The 21149-nt window shown below is 35.4% G+C and overlaps 1 pseudogene; it reads right to left on the reverse strand.

Moving 5' to 3' along the window:
* Positions 1 to 6443: 6443 nt before the first annotated feature.
* Positions 6444 to 6564, reverse strand: LOC150080412 (5S ribosomal RNA; annotated as a pseudogene).
* Between the last annotated feature and the right edge of the window lie 14585 nt (positions 6565 to 21149).

Raw genomic sequence — 21149 nt, forward strand, 5'->3', positions numbered from 1 at the left:
TTGTTATATAAATATACATTACATTATTTATAAATTACACTCATTAGGTATACCAGCTTGTTATGTAAATATACATTACATTATTTATAAATTACACTCAATAGGTATACCAGCTTGTTATATAAATATACATTACATTATTTGTAAGTTACACTCATTAGGTATACCAGCTTGTTATATAAATATACATTACATTATTTGTAAGTTACACTCATTAGGTATACCAGCTTGTTATATAAATATACATTACATTATTTATAAATTACACTCATTAGGTATACCAGCTTGTTATATAAATATACATTACATTATTTATAAATTACACTCATTAGGTATACCAGCTTGTTATGTAAATATACATTACATTATTTATAAATTACACTCATTAGGTATACCAGCTTGTTATGTAAACATACATGACATTATTTATAAATTACATTGTATCATTTTCCGTTCCAATTTTTACATACCTTCATTTGTCAGATAACATCTTTTGTTTTTGTTTAACATATTATTGCTTTACATTCATTTACATTTAGCTCTACTTCACGACACCAGGTTACATTATTTCAGTTTTAACTTATCTCTCTTTTTTGTTTACATATAAAGCGAATACACAAGTTGTGTTGCTCATATTGGACACATTATATATTAATGGTTTATATATTGTTCCATTGTTCTGTATTTATACAGGTTCTTTCTCCTTTATATAACTTGACCATATTTCTTTTTTATTCTAATTTACACATAAGTTTTTTTTTTTTTTTACTATTGTTAAACTATATTGTACATGATTTTTAAAGTACAAATTGTTATTGAGATCTTACGTTATATATACATTCGTGCTAATTGACAATCCTTATTGAAATACACATAGTGATTTATCATATACCTATAATGTTTCTTAAGATACATTAATTTATTAGTTTCATTGTGTTACGTTATCTTATTTCTTTGTTTAACTTTTATTAGTTCAGTTTTCACATTTAAAAACATTTATGGCATTGTGATGATTAATTTGCGATTGGTTTGTATTTGTAACTGTCTTGCTCTCCAGAGAGGACTCCTGTTTTCTGCCATTCCCTCGGGGTTATTGCTTTCTTGTAGATGGTATCATGAGTGATTTCTTTGAGATATTTGTTTACTTTCATCAATATGTTTCCTGCTTCATTTCTCCCGTATGTTTCATCGCATCTGTGCGACCATATTGCGTACATTGTAATGATTATTATGATCATTTTTGTTGTTTCTATTTTTCCATCTTTTAACCAGAATACAAGTTTTTCGGTGATCATTGACGATGAAGAGATCAGTGGAGCCACTACGTTCCATATTTTAGATGTGACGTTGCAGTATATCATTAGGTGATGTATTGTTTCTGGATCGTTGCAGAAGTTGCATTTGGCTGGACTGTAGATAGGTATGCCTTTTGCAACCAGCCATATTCTGGTTGGCAGACAACAGTGATGAACTTTATAAAAGAAGGTCTTATATTTCGGTTTTATTGGTAATTTAAACACTTTTTCTAGTACTGGTGATAGTCTTATATTTCCCCTTTGAATTTCCCTGTGTTGTGGTGGTGGTATAGTGCTTCTTATCATTTTTGTGTAGGTCACTCTTGAGTTTGTTTCCAGAATTTTCCCGCGATCTATTCTGTCATTTGCGTACTCTTCACCTTCCACGATTTCTCTGAACATTTCTGGTATTCTATTTATTTTTGCTTCCAGTGAGTAGGCATATCTGTGAGGGAGTAACTTTTGTTTAAACATTAGCACATAAGGTGTCCACCCTTTTCCTGAGTTTTGGGCTTTTTCTGCAATTTTGGCATTGCTTATTAGTGTTTTTATGTGGATGTTAACGAGCCCAAGGCCTCCAGCTTCACTGTCGTGAAAGAGGGTTGACCTTCTCATTGGTTCGTAGGATGAATTCCAAATAAACTGGGCGCATTCTCTATGAATCCTGTCTGCATATTTTCCATTGTATGGGATGTGTCCGATCAGGTACCATAGTTTGGACATTATATACTGGTTGCACACTGTTGCCTCCCCTTTTACTGAGAGATGTCTTCCTCTCCAGGTTGATAATTTTTGGGTCCCTTTCTTGCACAATGCTTCCCATTGGTTAGCGTAACATTCTTCTTCACCTAGTGTGATTCCCAGTATTCTAAATTCGTTTTTACTCTTTATATTTTCAGGCAAGGTGGGTGTTTTTTTCCACCTTCCGATTAACGTTGCGTTTGTTTTCCTTTCATTTATTTTTAGGCCGCTCGCCTTTTCGAAAGATTTCATGATTTTTAGTATTTCATTTACAGATTGAGCCGTTGTCACTGTCACCGTGATATCGTCAGCGTACGCCAGGACCTTAGTTTCTCTCTCTTCGCCTATGCGCGTTCCGCTAATTTTTTTGTTTGATTGGATTGACCTTATCAGTGGTTCTATAGCCAAGGCAAACAGAATCATTGACAGGTTGTCACCTTGCCTAATGGAGCATTGGATATTGAATGGGGCAGACAGCTTTTTGTTAATTATTAATCTTGAATGAGCCTTATTGTACATCATTCTTATCCATGTTTGGAACCCGATTCCGAATCCTGTTGCTTTTATAACTTTGTGTAGGTACTCGTGACTGACTGAATCAAAGGCTTTTTCTAAGTCTATTCCCATTAGAAGGCAACGTTTTTCAGTTACTTTGTAATATTCATAGATGCATCTTACTTGCATTATGGTGTCTTCTATTTTTCGCCCCTTAATTCCGCATGTTTGGGCATCAGTGATTATTTTCATCAAGTGGATTTGTACTCTTGACGCTAAGATTTTTGACAAGATTTTGAAATCTGTGTTCAGAAGAGTAATTCCTCTCCACTGGTTTATGTCTTTTAGTTTTTCTTTATTCTCGGTTTTTGGGATGGTACATATGTATCCTAGGTTAAAATCTTGGGGTTTATTTTTTGTTTTTTCTATTGCTATCATCATGTCAACAAATTGGTCTTCAAATATGTGGAAGTATGTTTTGTAAAATTCAGCAGTGAGTCCGTCTGGTCCGGGTGATTTTTGTGTTGGGAGTTTCTTGATTGCTTGTCTGCATTCTTGTATGGATATAGGTTTGTCAATTTCTTCTGCTTCATCTGTTTTTAATTTATTTAACAGCTGTAAGAAAGTATCTGATTCGGTCTCGCAGCTGTGTTTTCTTTCGAATGTTTCCGTGTAGTGATTGTGGAAGATTGCTATAATATCTGCATCGTTTTTGTACGTTTCATTGTTTTTTGTTATGGCTTTTACGGTTCTTTTCTTGCATCTTTGTTTTTCAAATAGCCAAGCCGCACTGCTTTTGCCTTCATCATTTTCGATTGTCTTAATCCTAGCCCTAAGCCATGCACCTTCTATTTCTTTCTTTTCAATTTCTTATAGTTTTTCTTTAAGTTTTGTTCTTTCAATTGTGCTTTTAATATTTCTATCTGGTGTGTAGGTTCTTTGTAATTCTTTTATTATGTTTTTCTTTTCTTCGTTTTGTTCATGCTTCATTTGTTTCCCCAGTTTTATTGCCATTTTCTTTACCTCCTGTTTAAATCTGTTCCATCCTTCTATTGGGTTTTCAGTATCTTTTGTTTCTCTGCTGATTTTTTTGATTTCTGTTTGAAAATCGTTTTGTAGAAGGAGACTTGCATTCAATTTCCAGAGCGGATATTCCCTGTTTACAAATGCCCTTTCTTGGCCTTCATTTAATAGCTTAACTATCAGCATGTGGTGGTCAGTGAAGGAAACTGGTGTATGCATGACGTTTCCTACTGTGATCCCCAGGTGTCTGGGTATTAAAGTCTATCAAGTCTGGACGCGTTGTTTGCAGAAAAGAATGTGTATTCTTTCTTTGTTGGGTGTAGTGTACGGTAGGCGTCATATAAATGTAATGTTTTGAATATTTTAGAAAATGTGGGAATGGGTGTATCTGTTGCCTTTTCTTGATCCCTTGTTTTGTCTTCTAAGAAATTCATGTCTCCTGCCGCTATAATTGTGTGCTTATCTGTTAGTATATGTTCCAGTTCTGTCCAAAAGTGTTTTTTTTTCGTTGTGTCTTGTAGGCCCATATATGTTGATCAACGATAAAGTTTTTGAGTTCCATGTTATGTCTACTCCTAATGCTCTGTGTGGAATCAGAGTTTCGTGAGCGAGTATTTGTATATTCCGGGCTCTTTTATAAATAAGTGTTATTACTCCTGCAACTGAATTATTTTGGGCAGGTTCAAAAATAGAGATATAATTTTTATTTAGTTTTTGTTCGAACATGGTTACTTCTTTTAAGTCATTTATCCTGGTGTCTTGAAGCATAACAATATCAGGTTTTAGGTTTACTAATAAATTTATCAATAATTTCTGAGAGTCATTGCCTTTCAGTCCATTGCAGTTTAGGGATATTATTTTCATTGTTTAGGAATTAATATTTGTCTGGAGGTAAACTTGGGTTTTCTATATTTAGTGGTTCTTCTGGTTTCTTTAGTTGTCCGTTTTTGCGGCTTCCTTTTCTTTTCCTTTGTCCCGCTTGTTCCTTACGACCAAGTTGGGAACGAATTTTGTTTTTTTCCTTCTCTCCGATGTTTTCTTTACTTCTTCACTTTCTTTCTCAATTTCCTTTCCTTCGGGCACGTTGGGCGTATCTAGAGGCTGTACTGATTCTGTATCGTCGTTATTCACGGCAGGTGTTGTTACCATTTGCGGCCTGCCTTCACAGGTGTTTTCTAATGGTGATTTATGGCTTGGGTTCATTTTTGGTGGGGTTAACTGTGTTGCGTCAATAATTGGTGTTATATTTGACGGGTTTTCTTCCACTAATCCCGAATCATTTTTATTTCCCGGTTCTTCGATGCACTCCGTTTCCTGGACATCATCGATATTGCAGGTATCTGTGTCTTCACAGAAGTCGTTTTTCAGGTTTTTTGATATTATGGCTGCATACGTGCGGCCTGTGCAGTTTTCCGCTTCATGACCTATTTTACTGCATTTTACGCATTTTGGTGCAGTGCACTCTTTGCGAAGGTGCCCTAGTTTTTTTGCATCTAAAGCAGGACGGTGGTCTTCCGCTTATGACTACAATACCAGTCATTTTCTGCACCCTAATGACATAGGGTATATCTGTGACCTGTACTTCATCATTAAGTTCTATTATCATTTTCTTTTTGTTACTGAGAATGTGGGACCATTCTCTGTCCTTTATGGTGGATATGTTCTCGAGGTATTTTATGGTCCCGAATTTCTCGAAATGCATCGCCACTAGGCGGTTCGGAATTTGGGGTGGGAGCCAGTGAATAACGACCTCTATTTTCCGAGTCTTGTTAATCGGGATAATATCGCATGCAAGGCCACGAACAGTAATTTTCTTAAGAGAACAGAATCTTTCTTTAATATTATGCTCCTTAAAGGAGATGATGAATACAGAATTAAATTTCACAGATCCTAGGTGCCATACATCTGAACCTTTAATCTTACCTTTCAGGCTGCAAATAATATCAGATTCCGAATATGGAGCTCCGCTTGGTTCACATCGGAGAATGCACGATTTACTCCAGTCAAGGTCGATTGGAATGTTCAAGGAGTCTACAAGTTCCTCCGTTGATAGGACTTGCGGCGATTTCACTACATTCCCGGTGGTTGTTTTTGACATAGCTTTACGGCTGGTCTTAACTTCTGTACTTCCTCCGTTAGACATTGTAGCCTTGAACGGTTGTAAACCAGAGGGGTTGCCGAACCACACCCTTCGGAAGACGGCACTAGCCAACTAATCCCCACAACAGCGGAGAAAGGGAAACACACGTCTGCACTGGTCAAGATCATCCAGAGAACTGGTGTATTCAGCCAAGTATGATAGTTGGCTGGTAGAAGAGCCTGTAATAGGGCTACTTGTGGCTGACTTTGCTCTTCCATGGATTTCATAACGTTTCCTATCGGAAACGCCATGAAATCTCTGTTCTGTTACATGGAATCTAAGGCAAGAATTCGTCTGATTCGTACTGCTGCAGCTACATAACTGAACACGCGGTAATAATAATAATAATAATAGAAATAATAATACGCGTTCGAAACAGAAATTTGAGGGGAGGAAACAATCCTCGTGACCAAAGAGGCTGACCTGGTTACGAGATTAGGGCACATCGTCAGCGTCCAGTCTAAGGCTATTACCGGTCTCACTCACTCTCCTAGTATCTATCGGCAAGTGATTACTGAGAAAAAGGTGCTGTGGTAAGTTCGACGCCCTACGGTGCGACAGCGCTATGCATCCCTGTAAATTACGCTTAATTCCCGCAAACTAAATTACACTGAGGCCGGCCTCAGTGTAGTTGCACTGATGTTTTTGAAAATCGATGCTGTGATCTTGAGGAAAAATATGAGCAGCGTTTCTGCATTAACTAATTTTTTTTTGTTTCTGCATTAACTAATGTCAAAAAAAGGGCAAAAAGCCAACTACACCCGGTATTCCCAGGTGGTCACCCTCCCAAGTACTGACCGGGCCTAACGCTGCTTAACTTCGGTGATTGGATGAGAACCGGTGTATTCAGCCTAGTACTATTTTATTGGTTTCTATATACATACGTTGGATATACCAGCTTATGATACAAATATAAATTACAATATATACATTATTTACAAATTACATAGTATCATTTTCTGTTTCATTTTGTTACATACATTTTTTTTTCACATTCTATTTTCCTTTTCAGGTTACATCCTCGCCTGAGAGTGGCGTTTCTTATTAGCATACGTTTTGTTTACTTCCATTTGACTGACCTTCTTATATTGCAATACAGTCCTGAATTTGTTTTGGCTCATCTGATATTGTCTCTATACGTGAGGCTTGCTCACATATTTCCTTTTTATTTTGGTACACCTTTCCATTTTACTATACAGTTTGTTGATATTTGAATTTTTTATCAGTGAAACGGATATGTCCTACACTTATGATGTATACCAGCTTGCTATATAAATATACATTACATTATTTATAAGTTACACTCATTAGGTATACCAGCTTGTTATATAAATATACATTACATTATTTATAAGTTACACTCATTAGGTATACCAGCTTGTTATTTAAATATACATTACATTATTTATAAATTACACTCATTAGCTATACCAGCTTGTTATATAAATATACATTACATTATTTATAAATTACACTCATTAGGTATACCAGCTTGTTATATAAACATACATTACATTATTTATAAATTACACTCATTAGGTATACCAGCTTGTTATGTAAATATACATTACATTATTTATAAATTACACTCATTAGGTATACCAGCTTGTTATGTAAATATACATTACATTATTTATAAATTACACTCATTAGGTATACCAGCTTGTTATATAAACATACATTACATTATTTATAAATTACACTCATTAGGTATACCAGCTTGTTATGTAAATATACATTACATTATTTATAAATTACACTCATTAGGTATACCAGCTTGTTATTTAAATATACATTACATTATTTATAAATTACACTTATTAGGTATACCAGCTTGTTCTGTAAACATACATGACATTATTTATAAATTACATTGTATCATTTTCCGTTCCAATTTTTACATACCTTCATTTGTCAGATAACATCTTTTGTTTTTGTTTGACATATTATTGCTTTACATTCATTTACATTTAGCTCTACTTCACGACACCAGGTTACATTATTTCAGTTTTAACTTATCTCTCTTTTTTGTTTACATATAAAGCGCATACACAAGTTGTGGTTGTTGCACCTTCATACATACATGCTTATTGATCGTATGTTGTAAGAAAGTGTCCCAAAAGTTGTCCCATCTATGGATCTACCATTGTTATGTACTTTTTAATCATGATACTTATTTGCCTTTTTTCTTCCCATTAGTGTTAATTTTATGTTGTATTTGATTCCTTCTCTGCATAATTATGTTAACTCCCTGCCCGGAGGGCTGGTTGAACACATTTCTGCAGGCTGTTATAGGTCCAATTCTGTACGAAATTTTGGATTACATTATTTTGGTTTTATAGTTTAAAAATCTTATTTATTTATTTATTTATTATTATTATTATTATTTATTTTATTTATTTATTATTTATTTTTTTTCTGTACTCATTTGTTTTTCTCTTTTGATCATTGTTTTGCTTTTAAATCATGTATTTTTAGTGACCTTTTTGTTGACGTTTATATGTTTAAATTTGAGACCCTCATCTCCTTCGGATAAGACACCTGTTTCTTTCCATTCTTCACTCCTCATAGTTTTCATGTTTATGGTGTCTTTAATGACTTCCTGCAGGTATTGGTTTATTTTCGTGTCTATTTTTTCTGCGTCCGTCCTCCCGTATATGTTGTCGCATCTGTGTGTCCAAATGGCATACATTGTTATTATTATTATTATTGTGACTGTTCTTTTTATCTTTCCCTCATTTAGCCAGTATATAATTCTTTCATTGATCACTGGCATGCACGGTATTACAGATTCGACTGATTTCCAGATTTCTGAGGCGGTGCTACAATATATCAGTAGGTGGTCAGTGGTTTCTGGCATGCTGCCAAATTTACATTTTGCGGGCTCGTTTATGGGTATTCCTTTAGCCACGAGCCACATTCTGGTAGGCAGACAACAGTGATGAATTTTATAAAAGAAGGTTTTATATTTCGGTTTTATTGGTAATTTAAATACTTTGTCTAATACTGGTGATAGTCTTATATTTCCCCTTTGAATTTCCCTGTGTTGTGGTGGTGGTATAGTGCTTCTTATCATTTTTTTGTAGGTCACTTTTGGGTTTGTTTCCAGAATTTTCCCAAGATCTATTCTGTCTTTTGCATACTCTTCACCTTCCACAATTTTTCTGAACATTCCTGGTATTCTATTTATTTTTGCTTCCAGTGAGTAGGCATATCTGTGAGGGAGTAACTTTTGTTTAAACATTAGTACATAAGGTGTCCACCCTTTTCCTGAGTTTTGGGCTTTTTCTGCAATTTTGGCATTGCTTATTAGTGTTTTTATGTGGATGTTAACCAGCCCAAGGCCTCCAGCTTCATTGTCGTGAAAGAGGGTTGACCTTCTCATTGGTTCGTAGGATGAATTCCAAATAAACTGGGCGCATTCTCTATGAATCCTGTCTGCATATTTCCCATTGTATGGGATGTGTCCGATCAGGTACCATAGTTTGGACATTACATACTGGTTGCACACTCTTGCCTTCCCTTTTACTGAGAGATGTCTTCCTCTCCAGGTTGATAATTTTTGGGTCACTTTCTTGCACAATGCTTCCCATTGGTTAGCGTAACATTCTTCTTCACCTAGTGTGATTCCTAGTATTCTAAATTCGTTTTTACTCTTTATATTTTCAGGCAAGGTGGGTGTTTTTTTCCACTTTCCGATTAATGTTGCGTTTGTTTTCCTTTCATTTATTTTTAGGCCGCTCGCCTTTTCGAAAGATTTCATGATTTTTAGTATTTCATTTACAGATTGAGCAGTTGTCAGTGTCACCGTGATGTCGTCAGCGTACGCCAGGACCTTAGTTTCTCTCTCTTCGCCTATGCGCGTTCCGCTAATTTTTTTGTTTGATTGGATTGACCTTATCAGTGGTTCTATAGCCAAGGCAAACAGAATCATTGACAGGTTGTCACCTTGCCTAATGGAGCATTGGATATTGAATGGGGCAGACAGCTCTTTGTTAATTATTAATCTTGATTGAGCCTTATTGTACATCATTCTTATCCATGTTTGGAACCCGATTCCGAATCCTGTTGCTTTTATAACTTTGTGTAGGTACTCGTGACTGACTGAATCAAAGGCTTTTTCTAAGTCTATTCCCATTAGAAGGCAACGTTTTTCAGTTACTTTGTAATATTCATAGATGCATCTTACTTGCATTATGGTGTCTTCTATTTTTCGCCCCTTAATTCCGCATGTCTGGGCATCAGTTATTATTTTCATCAAGTGGATTTGTACTCTTGACGCTAAGGTTTTTGACAAGATTTTGAAATCTGTGTTCAGAAGAGTAATGCCTCTCCACTGGTTTATGTCTTTTAGATTTTCTTTATTCTCGGTTTTTGGGATGGTACATATGTATCCTAGGTTAAAATTTTGGGGTGTATTTTTTGTTTTTTCTATTGCTATTATCATGTCTACAAATTGGTCTTCAAATATGTGGAAGTATGTCTTGTAAAATTCAGCAGTGAGTCCGTCTGGTCCGGGTGATTTTTGTGTTGGGAGTTTCTTGATTGCTTGTCTGCATTCTTGTATGGATATAGGTTTGTCAATTTCTTCTGCTTCATCTGTTTTTAATTTATTTAACATCTGTAAGAAAGTATCTGATTCGGTCTCGCAGCTGTGTTTTCTTTCGAATGTTTCCGTGTAGTGATTGTGGAAGATTGCTATAATATCTGCATCGTTTTTGTACGTTTCATTGTTTTTTGTTATGGCTTTTACGGTTCTTTTCTTGCATCTTTGTTTTTCAAATAGCCAAGCCGCACTGCTTTTGCCTTCATCATTTTCGATTGTCTTAATCCTAGCCCTAAGCCATGCACCGTTTTTTCTTTCTGTTCAATTTCTTTTAGTTTTTCTTTAAGTTTTGTTCTTTCAATTGTGCTTTTAATATTTCTATCTGGTGTGTAGGTTCTTTGTAATTCTTTTATTATGTTTTTCTTTTCTTCGTTTTGTTCATGCTTCATTTGTTTCCCCAGTTTTATTGCCATTTTCTTTACCTCCTGTTTAAATCTGTTCCATCCTTCTATTGGGTTTTCAGTATTTTTTGTTTCTCTGCTGATTTTTTTGATTTCTGTTTGAAAATCGTTTTCTAGTAGGAGACTTGCATTCAGTTTCCAGAGCGGATATTCCCTGTTTACAAATGCCCTTTCTTGGCCTTCATTTAATAGCTTAACTGTTAGCATGTGGTGATCAGTGAAGGACACTGGTGTATGCATGACGTTTCCTACTGTGATCCCCAGGTGGTCTGACTAGTAAAGTCTATCAAGTCTGGACACGTTGTTTGGAGAGAAGAATGTGTATTCTTTCTTTGTTGGGTGTAGTGTACGGTAGGCGTCATATAAATGTAATGTTTTGAATATTTTAGAAAATGTGGGAATGGGTGTATCTGTTGCCTTTTCTTGATCCCTTGTTTTGTCTTCTAAGAAATTCATGTCTCCTGCCGCTATAATTGTGTGCTTATCTGTTAGTATATGTTCCAGTTCTGTCCAAAAGTGTTTTTTTTCGTTGTGTCTTGTAGGCCCATATATGTTGATCAATTATAAGGTTTTTGAGTTCCATGTTATGTCTACTCCTAATGCTCTGTGTGGAATCAGAGTTTCGTGAGCGAGTATTTGTATATTCCGGGCTCTTTTATAAATTAGTGTTATTACTCCTGCAACAGAATTATTTTGGGCTGGTTCAAAAATAGAGATATAATTTTTATTTAGGTTTTGTTCGAACATGGTTACTTCTTTTAAGTCATTTATCCTGGTGTCTTGAAGCATAACAATATCAGGTTTTAGGTTTACTAATAAATTTATCAATAATTTCTGAGAGTCAGTGCCTTTCAGTCCATTGCAGTTTAGGGATATTATTTTCATTGTTTAGGAATTAATATTTGTCTGGAGGTAAACTTGGGTTTATTCCATATTTAGTGGTTCTTCTGGCTTCTTTAGTTATCCGGTTTTGCGGCTTCCTTTTCTTTTCCTTTTTCCCGCTTGTTCCTTACGACCAAGTTGGGAACGAATTTTGTTTTTTTCCTTCTCTCCGATGTTTTTTTCCTTCTCTCCGATGTTTTCTTTACTTCTTCACTTTCTTTCTCAACTTCCTTTCCTTCGGGCACGTTGGGCGTATCTAGAGGCTGTAATGATTCTGTATCGTCGTTATTCACGGCAGGTGTTGTTACCATTTGCGGCTTGCCTTCACAGGTGTTTTCTAATGGTGATTTATGGCTTGGGTTCATTTTTGGTGGGGTTAACTTTGTTGCGTCAATTATTGGTGTCATATTTGACGGGTTTTCTTCCACTAATCCCGAATCATTTTTACTTCCCGGTTCTTCGATGCACTCCGTTTCCTGAACATCATCGATATTGCAGGTATCGGTGTCTTCACAGAAGTCGTTTTTCAAATTTTTTGTTATCATGGCTGCATACGTGCGGCCTGTGCAGTTTTAAGCTTCATGGCCTATTTTATTGCATTTCACGCATTTTGGTGCAGTGCACTCTTTGCGAAGGTGTCCTATTTTTTTGCATCTAAAGCAGGACGGTGGTCTTCCGGCTATGACTACAACCCCAGTCATTTTCTGCACCCTAATGACATAGGGTATATCTGTTACCTGTATTTCATCATTAAGTTCTATTATCATTTTCTTTTTGTTACTGAGAATGTGGGACCATTCTCTGTCCTTTATGGTGGATATGTTCTCGAGGTATTTTATGGTTCCGAATTTCTCGAAATGCATCGCCACTAGGCGGTTCGGAATTTGGGGTGGGAGCCAGTGAATGACGACTTCTATTTTCCGAGTCTTGTTAATCGGGATAATATCGCATGCAAGGCCACGAACAGTAATGTTCTTAAGAGAGCAGAATCTTTCCTTAATATTATGCTCCTTAAAGGAGATAATGAATACAGAATTATATTTTACAGATCGAAGGTGCCATACATCTGAACCTTTAATCTTACCTTTCAGGCTGCAAATAATATCAGCTTCCAAATATGGAGCTCCTCTTGGGTCACATCGGAGAATGCAGGATTTACTCCAGTCAAGGTCGATTGCAATATTTAACGATTCTACGAGTTCCTCCGTTGATAGGACTTTCACACCACTCCCGGTGGATGTTTTTGACATAGCTTTACGGCTGGTCTTAACTTCGGTACTTACTCCGTTAGACATTGTAGCCTTGAACGGTTGTAAACCAGAGGGGTTGCCGAACCACACCCTTCGAAAGATGGCACTAGCCAACTAATCCCCACAACAGCGGAGAACGGAAAACACACGTCTGCACTGGTCAAGATCATCCAGCGAACTGGTGTATTCAGCCTAGTATGATAGTTGGCTGGTAGAAGAGCCTGTAATAGGGCTACTTGTGGCTGACTTTGCACTTCCATGGATTTCATAACGTTTCCTATCGGAAACGCCATGAAATCTCGGTTCTGTTACATGGAATCTAAGGCAAGAATTCGTCTAATTCGTACTGCTGCAGCTACATAACTGAACACGCGGTAATAATAATAATAATAGAAATAATAATACGCGTTCGAAACAGAAATTTGAGGGGAGGAAACAATCCTCGTGACCAAAGAGGCTGACCTGGTTACGAGATTAGGGCACATCGTCAGCGTCCAGTCTAAGGGTGCTTACACGTAGAACGCAGGTGACCGCTTACTTGGAACCAGCAGCGATACGCAGCTAAAGCTTCTCGCTGGGTATGAACACATAGAAAGCAGTGACCCGTGCAACTTCTCACTGGGGTAGGTTTTACGGGCGCTACTGTATTGCGGAACGTTAATCCCTTTAGCTCTCAGGTAAAACCGCTACCGTAAAATTTTCGATTATCTCTTCCTGCAATTCAGTGGGTGTCCCGTAATTTTCAGGCGAGAACTTATCAAAAGATAAATAATTAGTGGAAAAGGGAGGGAGTGCGTTGTTTACTAATGCCCATTGCAGGACATTCGATTAAATATTCGTTGGAATGAGCGCTGAAATAATTGAAAGAGAAAGAGAATAATGTTGCTGCAGGGGAAGAATTAAAAATTTATCGAAGGGAAAAAAAACCCGCTAAAGTTGCGAAGTGTTCAGAAGTTACTACACATAAATACGCGTTATGTATTAATAACAGTTGAGGAGAATGAAAAAAAAAAAAAAAACTGGAAAGATGAGAGGAGGTAGCATAGCTAAAAATCGAAAAATGAATAATTTTATTCTCTTCCCTCCCTGTTGGTTTGATCATTATGTATAATTTCACAATTTTCGCTCTTCTGTCTTGCCATGCCATTTTTTATCATTATTCTCATTTAAGTTTATATCTCAAGCGTCATGTAGAGGAAAATGCTTTTTGCTGCCTCTGATGTATGTTTTACCCTTTTTTATGTAAGATTCAGTTTCTAATTATTTCAAACATTATTCAATTATAAGTATATATATATATATAAATTGAAATGAAATGTATTTTCTTGCCCAATTATCATCTTTTTCTCTGAAAAATTCCTTAAAATTCATAATTTGGTCATATAATCTAATATCATCGATTTTCGATTATACAGTCCACACAAAATATTTATAAAAAAAAACTAAAAAAAAAAAAAAAACCCCAGCGTAATACAAATATTAACCAGGTTATATACTTCTGTACCTCATACCATATATATATATATCAAAGTATTAAAGATATTTTACTGGATTTATACGTTATATATATATATATATATATATATATATATATATCCATTATTTTAAATTAAATAAAACATAAGCCAGTAGTATGGCAAAAACTGTAGAGCGAAAATTAACATAAAAATAACCCAAATAAACAATCGAACGAAAAGAAAGAATAGATATAAATAGTAGCCCAGAAACCCTAATATAATTTCGATCTTTAAATCCAATTAACAAAAACTATACAAATTTTAGGATAATGCCAATTAGTTATTAATTTAGCGGTACCCCCCCGAGAGGTACCAGTTCCGAAAAAAGGAATTATCCTAATTGGCATTAATAATTGGAATTGGCATTATCCTAAAATTTGTATAGTTTTTGTTAATTGGATTTAAAGATCGAAATTATATTAGGGTTTCTGGGCTACTATTTATATCTATTCTTTCTTTTCGTTCGATTGTTTATTTGGGTTATTTTTATGTTAATTTTCGCTCTACAGTTTTTGCCATACTACTGGCTTATGTTTTATTTAATTTAAAATAATGGATGTATTTCAGCTTCATATGGAGGAATTGCATGTCGCTGCCTCTAATGAATGCTTAATTATTTATTCATTTTATTATAATTTAACTTTATTTAATATAATTCAATGATAGTATATGTTTCGGCTTCATATGGAGGAATTGCAAGTTGCTGCCTCTAATGAATGCTTAATTATTTTAATTTTTTATTATAATTTAATTTTCGTCAACATTTAATATAATTGAATAGTAATGGATCGATATGCTAATTTAGCAACGCCTGTGCCGCCATCTATTTCCTTTTTTCTTCAATATAAGCTGATTCAGCTTACAGTATGTCAGTAGTGTGGCTCTGCTTTAGAGTGCTGTCTGTTCTATAGTTTATTTTCGCTGCATAAGGACCACCGCCATACAAATCCTCTGCATTGGTTGATCTATCGGAGAATGGAAGGGTGGCTTGGTTCTTCGATATTTCCGCCTTTGCGATGTTTTGTATGATGATTGAAATGCAGCGATTCCATGACCATTATTGGCCTCGTGGTCCTCTGTCGATATGGGGCATGATGGTCAGTCTATTTTATTTTAGTTTATTTTGATTTTGTTATCGTTTGGTAGTTCCTTTAACCCTCTTTGGGTGATATTTCACGTCTTTCGGAACTGGTACCTCTCGGGGGGGTACCGCTAAATTAATAAATAATTGGCATTATCCTAAAATTTGTATAGTTTTTGTTAATTGGATTTAAAGATCGAAATTATATTAGGGTTTCTGGGCTACTATTTATATCTATTCTTTCTTTTCGTTCGATTGTTTATTTGGGTTATTTTTATGTTAATTTTCGCTCTACAGTTTTTGCCATACTACAGGCTTATGGTTTATTTAATTTAAAATAATGGATATATATATATATATATATATATATTGAAATGAAATGTATATTTATTTTCTTGCCCAATTATCATCTTTTTCTCTGAAAAATTTCTTAGAATTCATAATTTGGTCGTATAATCTAATATCATCGATTTTCGATTATACAGTCCACATAAAATATTTATAAAAAAAACCAAAAAAAAAAAAAAAAAACCAGCGTAATACAAATATTAACCAGGTTATATACTTCTGTACCTCATACCATATATATTTAATATAAAATAGATTTCATATATATATATATATATATATTAAAGATATTTACTGGATTTATACGTTATCGTTATTTATATATATATATAAATACACACACACACACATATATATACATAAATAAATAAATTTTCTGTTTATACTCCGGAACGACCGAAGTCAGAGTAGTTTACAAGATGCACAGAATACAAGAAACAGCATATTTCCTTCCAACATTTCTGCACAGCATTCCTGTTCGAATGTATTTTTTCAGTTTTATCCCATACTGGTCGTCGAAGATAAACTTTGGAAATAAGAGCTTCAATGTCCATGTTGCAATGAATGTGTGGCGTCGACAACCAGCGAGCTTAAATAAAAATTCATTTAAGCAAGCAGGTGGATCAGCACAACCAGCACTAACCAATTCCGATACGTTTTTGCGGACCCCACTGTCTCGCGTGACTTGATGGACAGGGGGATGAATCACATTTCCATTAACGGATTAAATTTGGATGATTATCAGTGATTTTTAGGTATAGCTTAGTAATGAAAATCATACAACATACATTTTCATATTGATTAATTTTCATTTAATGTTAACTGCAGAAGGAAAACCGAGATTAATTAGAAGGGAGGAAATATGAACCGATGGGTGTTATCAGTTACTGTCTTCATTTAAAATATAATGCATATTTTACGCACCGTGCAGGCTGCAATTTGTTGTACAAGCAAAACAATAAGAAACGTTTTTAAAAAAAGTTTCTTATTGTTTTCAATGATAATAAAATTTAATGTGATGTTTTTAGAAACAATAAGTATAAATCTAGAAACTGAAGTAATGAAAAGTTCAATTTAGATATTCCAAAACTATTTCTTCGTTGTCATAAGGATTATTTATTTATTTTTTTTTTTTTTTCCAGATTGAAAACAATAAGGAACTGATGGGCGTACCCAATGTCTGTACATTACAGTAGGCAAAATTTTGAATATCATAATTTATGTAACGAATTGGAAGTTTCTAAATATTTAGAACGAATAGAGAAACGCTGTTTCCATTTTGAATAATAAAAACACTGACTGACCGACTATTTCTACATACGGTATTTATTAGCACTTTACAAATAAATATAAGAAGAAAAGAAAGAACTGTTGTTACTTTGAGAAAATAAAAAAATATAATGGTATTTTTTTATTATTTTATATATATTTTCAGCATTTTTCCATGGTATTTAATGCAGTTTGACACTTTTATCCCATATTGCACGTTTAACATAAATCCATAAAAGTCAGTCTAAAATCAAAATTTCAGTATCCATGTTTAAAACTTTTGGATTACAAGTTTTTTCTACAGCAACAGCAGTTCTAAAAATTGCCTGAAGGCCAGATTAATATCACAGGTGTGAACAACGCGTACCCAGTTGAGTGACATATGTACTTCCCTGAGACCAGTAAGCTTAAATTGTTGAGGTAAGCTGGGGGATTAAAACAAGAAGCGATGCTGCTGTCCACACGCTCTTATTGTATGCACTCCCATTGACTTACATTGTTCATTTTGGCTGCTGTTTCCAAGTAAGCGGTCACCTGCGTTCTACGTGTAAGCACCCTAAGGCTATTACCGGTCTGACTCACTCTCCTAGTATCTATCCGCAAGTGATTACTGAGAAAAAGGTGCTGTGGTAAGTTCGACGCCCTACGGTGCGACAGCGCTATGCATCCCTGTAAATTACGCTTAATTGCCGCAAACTAAATTACACTGAGGCCGGCCTCAGTGTAGTTGCACTGATGTTTTTGAAAATCGATGCTGTGATCTTGAGGAAAAATATGAGCAGCGTCCCTAAAATTTGTTTCTGCATTAACTAATGCAGAAAAAGGGCAGAAAAAGTCAAAAAAAGGGCAAAGAGCCAACTACACCCGGTATTCCCAGCTGGTCACCCTCCCAAGTACTGACCGGGCCTAACACTGCTTAACTTCGGTGATTGGACGAGAACTGGTGTATTCAGCCTAGTACTATTTTATTTACACATAATATCATATATTACAGAAGAAGTTGCATTATGTACACATTGAGTAATATACACTATTTACATTGATTAATAAATACACTTTTCCAGATGTTTTGTCTGCCATAACATAATTTTTTTTTTTTTCTTATAGATATTATTTATATTCTAACACTTTTAATTTTTATATAATTTATGACATTTACTTTTAACACATTATTAAGAGTCTATTTTCCTGGTTTCAGTTGTTCACAAGTTCGTAATTATAGTTCTGATATAAGCAGATACAGTTCTCTTCATCTGGTACACTTTCTTGATTGAGTAATGAGGAATTCGCGTCATGTATTACAGAAGGAATTGTATTATGTAAACATTGAATTATATACACTATTTACATTGATTAATAAATATCCTTTTCCAGACATTTAAATCATTATATATATTCTAACACTTTCAATTTTAATATAGTTTATGACATTCCCTTTTAGCACATTGTTAAAGTTTATTTTCCTGGTTTCAGTTCTTCACAAGTTCCTAACTATAGCTCTGTTATAAGCTGACACAGTGCTCTTCATCTGGTACTCTTTCTTGATTGAGTACTGATCTCGTGTAGAATTCGCGTCATATATTATTGATGAGATTGTATAATATAAACGTTCAATTTTATACATTATTTACATTGATTAATAAATTTCCTTTTCAAGATATTTTGTCTGCTTTAACATAATTTTTTCATCAATAAACATATTATAACACTTTCAATTTTAATATAATTTATGACATTTCCTTTTAGCACATTATTAAGAGTCTAATTTTCAGGTTTCGATTGTTCACAATTTATTAATTATCGTTCTGATGTAATCTGACACAATCTCTTCATCTGGTACTCTTTCTTGATTGAGTAATGATCTCGTGTGGAATTCACGTTTTCATATTAGGAAGTTCTTTGCTTTTTTGCTAGTGTTTATGTCTTTATTTGTATATCAGGTCTTTCAGCTCGTCATAGGTGTAGCAGTTTTCTTTAGGATTGGTATAATGTGGAGCCTCCCGTCTTCTATTTTTCCCAGTCCCGCTTCTGCCCATTGCTGTGCTTTAATCTGTTTTCGGTGTACCGAATCTCTGATTGTTTCTTTTAGATATGTGTTCAGTTTTGTCACGATGTCTGGGGCATCTTCTCTTCCGTAAGTGCAGTCGCATCTGTAGGTCCAGATGGCGTACATCACGTGAATGACAATGATTATTTTTATTTTCTCCAGTTTGCCGTTATTCAGCCAGAATAAGGTGCTTTCGTCAATGGTGCGGCTTTCTGTGAATAGTGGTTTTCCACTTTCCCAAATTTCAGATGAAACTTTGCAGTAAAGCATGAGGTGGTACAGTGTCTCCGGTTCGTTGCAGAAGTGGCATTTGGCTGATGTTGCCATTGGCATGCCTTTAGCAACCGCCCACATTTTTGTCGGTAGGCAAGCGTGGTGCACTTTATAGAAAAAGGTTTTAAATTTTGGTCTCATTGGTAATTTAAAAACATTCTTTAGGACGGGTGACAATTTGATGCGTCCTCTTTCGATCTCCCTGTGTTGTGGAGGTGGTAGCACTGCTCGTGATAGTTTATGGTATATATCCTTGGGTCTCATTTTTAGCAGTTTGCGCATTTCTATCTCTTTTTCAAGAAACCTATAACCCTCTGCAATTTCTTTGAACATGCGTGGTGTCTGTTTGGTGGTTTTCGGGAAGGTGCATATAAATCTGTCTGGCAGTGCTTTCTGCATGTAAAACAGGACATAGGCGCTCCATGTTTTCTTTTCTTTATAGGCTCTCTCTGGGATTTTGACTCGCTGAATCAAAGTCTTCAAGTGGACATTGATCAGCCCGAGTCCTCCTGCTTCTATATCATGGTAAATTGTTGTTCGTCTCATTGGTTCGTACGTTGAACCCCAAATGAATTTCGCGCATTCTCTGTGTATTTTATCGCCGTACTGTCCATCATATGGGATATTTGTCATAGTGTACTGTGTTTTTGAGAGTAAGTATTGATTGCATATCCTGGCTTTGCCTCTTACTGATAATTGCCTTCCTCTAAGTGTTCCTATTTTTTTTACTATTTTCTCATAGATATTTTCCCATTGTTGGTTATATGTATTTTCGCCTCCGAGTATTACTCCTAGTACTGGGAATATGTTTTTTGCTTCAATTCCTCTTGGAAGTGCTGGCCTGTTTATCCATTCCCCAATCCACATGGCATTGCTCTTTTGTAGGTTAACTTTGAGCGCTGAGGCATTCTCAAACTTCTGTAGGGTTCCCCATACTTCTTTTACCGACTGTTCGGACGTGATTGTCATTGTAACATCATCGGCGTAGGCCATGATTTTGGCACTGCTCTCTCCATGTATCTGCGTTCCGTGGATGTTGGGGTTGTGCATAATTGCCTTAATGAGCGGCTCCAATGTAAGGACAAACAGAATCATGGACAGGTTGTCTCCTTGTCTTACGGAGCACTTTATTGGAAATGGCGCCGAGAGCTTTTTATTGACAATAATTTGTGATTCTGCTTTACTATAGAGCATTGTAATCCAGTTTTGGAATCCGGTTCCAAAACCTGCTGCCTTGATTACTTTTGTCAGGTATTCGTGACTGACGGTGTCAAATGCTCTTTCTATGTGGATGCCTAGAAGGAGACACGGTTTCTGGAACAGAGTGTAGTGTTCGAAGATGCATCTAATATGTAGGATGGTGTCTTCTATGCTTCTTCCCCGGATTCCACAGGTTTGAGTTTCTGAAATTAATTTCGTGATGTGTGTTTGGATGCGGTTTGCAAGTATCTTGGTTATTATTTTAAGGTCGGTATTTAGTAGGGTAATTCCTCTCCAGTGATTAATATCTTTTGGGGTATCTGCATCTTTTGTTTTCGGTATTAGCGTGATGTATCCTAAGTTAAAATCGGGGGGCATAACATTTGTTACTTCAATCGTTTCGATCATTTTTACAAATAGATTTTCAAACATTGAGAAGTAACTTTCATAGAATTCGGAGGTGAGTCCGTCTGGTCCTGGTGACTTGTGTGTGGGCATCATTTTAACGATTTTTCTGCATTCTTCTTTTGTTATGGGTTTTTCTATTGTTTCTGAGTTTTCTGCTGAGTTGTGTCATGAGC

This window comes from Mastigoproctus giganteus, chromosome 9 (genome assembly GCF_048544385.1).
Source record: "Mastigoproctus giganteus isolate SK-2022 chromosome 9, ASM4854438v1, whole genome shotgun sequence".
Classification (NCBI taxonomy): Eukaryota; Metazoa; Arthropoda; class Arachnida; order Uropygi; family Thelyphonidae; genus Mastigoproctus; species Mastigoproctus giganteus.